Here is a 4,873-nt window from a genome sequence, read left to right on the forward strand (position 1 = left end):
ACAACTTCTGCTCGACCAACAAGAGAGAAACCCCATAGACACAGGGGGGAGAGACAGAGACATGGCACCATGGCAACCCCACCCCAGCTTTGACCTGCAGTGGGCAGGGGTCCCTGAGGGTGTATGTGCAGATGCGCCCACTCTGGGTAAAGTGAAAAACAGTGGCTGAAAGGGCACCTAGACTATAAGGAGGGAAATCCATTTACTAACCGAGAACATCTGCAAGTGGGAGGGGAACTGCAGGAACCAACTGTGGTGTCAGGGGCATTGAACAGAGCCAGTCATTCATTGACACTCTCCCTCCCCTTAGGTCTCATGGGAAGGACATAATTCAGGTGCTTCAGCCTCCCAAACTTGGTGGTCAGCGTGCAAACAAGGCACAGTCCCCAGGCCCCAGGCCCATACCAGCTCTGTGGCTTGTCCCCAGGACTTCCACTCCCACTGCAGTTCCAGCTCAGAGCCCCTTTCCCCCAGGGCTCCCCATGGCCCACTCCCACTGCAGCTCCGGCTAGCCTGCTAAAGACACCTGGCTCACACAGTCTACAGAGGAGAGGCTCCTAAAAAAGTCTCTCCTTCAAGACTGGGAGAGGTCACTGTTTCACCTGATTCATAGAAACAAACACAGAAAGACAGCCACAACGAGAGACAGACAAATGTACTCCAAAGAAAGGATCAGGAAACATAAACAAACAAATAAGAACTACTAGTAAATGAATAAGACATAAGCAATTTACCCGATAAAAAGTCAACAGTAAACACTAGTTCTAAGTATGCACAATGAACTCAGGAGAAGAACAGATGAATTCAGTGAGAACTTCAACAAAAACATAGAAAAATATGTAAAACAACCAATCAGAACTGAGGAATATGATAATTGAAATGAAAATAAAAATACTCCAGAGGGAACAACAGCAGATTAGTTGAGGCAGGAGAATGAGTCAGCAAGCTGAAAGACAAGGTAGTGAAAGTCAATAAGAACAGCAAAAAGAAAAAAAATATTATTATCACAAATGAGGTTAGTTTAAGGGACCTGTGGGGCAACATCAAGTGTGGCAACATTTAAATCATTGGATTCCCAGAAGGAGAAGAGAGAGAGAAAGGAATGTAAAATCTATTTAAAGGGATAATGACTGAAAACTTCCCCAACCTGGTGAGGAAAACAGACATCCAAATTCAGAAAGCACAGAGACTTCTGAACAACATGAACCCAAAGAGGCCCATATCAAGACACATCATATTTAAAATGCCAAAAGTTAAAGGATCTTAATGGCAGCAAGAGAAAAACAGTTAGCTATGTACACGGGATACTTCATAAGATCATCAGCTGATTTTTCAGCAGATACGGTAATAGCACAAAATATTCAAAGTGATGAAAGGCGGAAACCTACAACCAAGTATATCCTATCCAGAAAAGTTAGCATCAGAATTAAAGTAGTGATAAAGAGTTTCCAAGACGAGCAAATAATGAAAGAGTTCTCACCACTAAACAAGCATTAAAAGAAAAGTTAAGGAACCTTCTTTAAATGGAAAATACCAAAACTAAAAACAAGAAAATATTGGAAAGAAAAATTTTGCACTGATGAAGGCAAACCGTTGTAAGTGTAGCAGATCAACCAATTATAGAGCTAGAAGGAAGATTAACATAAAAAAGTGGTAAAAGCATGTGTAACACAGTAATAATACATTAAGGGATACACACACAAGAGAAGATGTAAAATATGATGTCAAATACATAAACATGGTGGTGAGTAAAAAATGTAGTTTTAGAATACATTTGAGCTTAACAACAATCAACTTAAAAAACATTGCTATAAATCTTATGGCAACCCAAAACCAAAAATCTATAATAGATACAGTTAGAAATGAAGAAGAAGAACCAAAACAAACATTAAGAAAATAATTAATGTACAAGAAAAGAGGGCAAGAGCTATAGCTGGTTTTGCTCAGTGGATAGAGCATTGGACTGAAGGGTCCCAGGTTTCATACCAGTCAATGGTGACCACAGTTGCAGGCTCCTCCCTGGCTCAGACCCAGTTTGGGCTTGTGCAGGAGGCAACCCAATCAATATGGTTCTCTCACATCGATATTTCTCTCTGTCTTTCCCTCTCTCTTCCACTCTCTCTGAAAATCAATGCGAAAATATCCTTGAGTGAAGATTTTAAAAAACAAAAGAGAGTAAGAGAAGAAGAAAGTAACAGAAAAGAACTACAAAAGCAACCAGAAAACAATTAATAAAATGGCAATAAGTACACACCTATCAATAATTACTTTATGTGTAAATGAACTAAATATTACAATCAAAAGACAGGGTGACTGGATGGATTCAAAAACAAGACCTGTGCATATGCTGCCTATAAGAGTCTCATTCAGTTTGAAAGACACAAACAGACAAAAAGTGAAGAGATGGAAAAAGGTATTTCATGCAAATGAAAATGAAAGCTGCAGTAGCGATAGTTATGTCAAACAAAATAGACTTTAAAACAAAAACTATAATAAGAGACAAAAAGGGCATTACATAATGATAAATGGATAAATCTAACAAAAGAACAAAACATTTGTGGGGAGAAACCAAGATGGCGTCATAGGTAAACACCGGAGATTGCTGCCTCACACAACCACTTCAAAAATACAACTAAAGACGGAACAGACATCATCCAGAACCACAGGAAGACTGGCTGAGTGGAAATTCTACAACTAGAAGGAAAGAGAAAAGCATACCAAGACTCAGAGGAGGTGCAGTGCGGAAGTAAAATACAAAGGTGTGGAGGTGCATGTGGAGAGGGCTGGCGGCTGAGGACACAATTGTCTTTTTCAATCGGGAGGGAGTCTCAGGCTCTGAGCTCCAGTTCCGGGCGAGTCTCTGGGGACCCAGACTCATATGGGAGAAACGGGACTGTCTGGCATCGGTTGGAACTCGAGGACAGCTTTCTCTCAGAGGCACTCGAAGCGATTGCCAGGACCTCTGAAGGCAGGACTGAGAGCAGCCATACTGCTAGCTCCGCCCACCGTGTTGACCCCCTGGGACCCCGCCCTGCCCAAGCCCTGCAGGGAGGCTTTTGCATATGAAAGGCCCGGCCCTTTGTAATCTGAAAATTACTTAAACTGAAGCTGCCCCAAGGCCCCAGGGCAACTTGCATTGCTTTACACCTAAAATAACAAGAAAAAGAAAAACAAACAAAGCCTAAAGTGACTACAAGGAACGAAATATAAAGATCAGAGCAGAAATAAATAAAATAGAGACTAAAAGGATAATAGAAGATATCAATGAAACTAGGAGCTGGTTCTTTGAATAGATAAACAAAATACATAAAACTTTAGCCAGACTCATTAAGAAAAAAAGAGAGAAGACCTAAATAAATAAAATGAGGAACAAAAAATGGAAAGTGACAAGCAACTTCACAGAAATACAAAAGATTATAAGAAAATTAGAGGCCCAGTGCACAAAATTAATGCATGTGTAGGGTCCCTAGTGGCTGTTAGCTGCCAGCCAGGGCCTTCCTTCATTCCGCACAGCCCCCTGGTGGTCAGCACATGTTATAGCGAGCAATCCAACTCCTGGTCAGTCAAACTCCCAAGGGGACAGTTTGCATATTAGGCATATATATATATATATCTCATGAACATTTATATGCCAACAATTGGACAACCTAGGAGAAATGAATAAATTCATTTCAATAAACAATAAACTTCCAAGAGTAAATCTGGAAGAAACATAAAATTTGAACAGACTGATCACTAAAGTCAAAATTGAATCAGAAAAGAAAAATTTCCAATAAACAAAAATCTAGGGCCAGATGGCTTGACATCTCAATTCTACCAAGTATTCAAAGAAGAATTGATATTTATCATTCTCAAACTATTCCCAAAAATTGAAGAGAGGGGAAAGTGTCTAAACTTATTTTATGAGGACAGCATATCAAAACCAGACAAAGAACCTGCCAAAGAAAGAGGAAGAGGAGGTGGTGGTAGAGGAGGAGGAGGAAGAGAAGATGAAGAAGAATAGGAAGAAGAAGGAGGAAAAGGAAGAAGATGAGGAAGAAGAGGAGAAAAAGAAGTAGAAAATGACTGGCCCATACCCCAAATGAACATAGATTCAAAAATCCTTAACAAAATATTAGCAAACTGAATTCAGCAGTACATTAAACATATCATACAGCATGTTCAAGTGGGATTTATTCCTGGAATGCAAGTTTGGTTCTATCTCCACAAATCAATGAACATGATACACTGCATAAACAAAATGAAGTCTTAAAAAATCATATGATTATATCAATAGATGTAGGAAAAGCATTTGACAAAATCTAGCATTCATTTATTTAAAAAACTCTCAGCAAGGTGGGCATAGTGGAAACATACCTCAACATAATAAAGTCCATACATGAGAAACCCACAGCTAAAAACATACTCCAAGGTGAAAAGATGAAAGCTTTTTCTCTAAGATCAGGAACAAGACAAAGATGCCCATACTCAGCACTCTTATTCAGCATAGTATGTTAAGTCCTAACCACAGCAGTCAGACAAGAACAAGGAAAAGAAATAGAAAAGAAAGAAGTAAAAATTGTCATTATTTGCAGATGACATAATACTATATCTAGAGAACTCTAAAGAAACCACCAAAAAAAAAAAACTATTAGAACTAATAGTGAATTCAGTAAAGTTGCAGGATACAAAATTAATATTCAGAAACCTGATGTTTCTATCTTATATAATAAAGAGGTAATATACAAATTAACCCTCATGCCCTCACAAGATGGCTGCCTATGACCAGGCTGGTAGGGAGGTTAGTGAGGGAGGACCAAATGATTGAACAAGCAGGCTGCGTGGGGAGACCAGGCCAGTGGAGGGGCTGACAGGGACAACCAGGCTGGCGGGG

Source organism: Myotis brandtii, unplaced genomic scaffold, assembly GCF_000412655.1.
Source record: "Myotis brandtii unplaced genomic scaffold, ASM41265v1 scaffold2271, whole genome shotgun sequence".
Taxonomy (NCBI): Eukaryota; Metazoa; Chordata; class Mammalia; order Chiroptera; family Vespertilionidae; genus Myotis; species Myotis brandtii.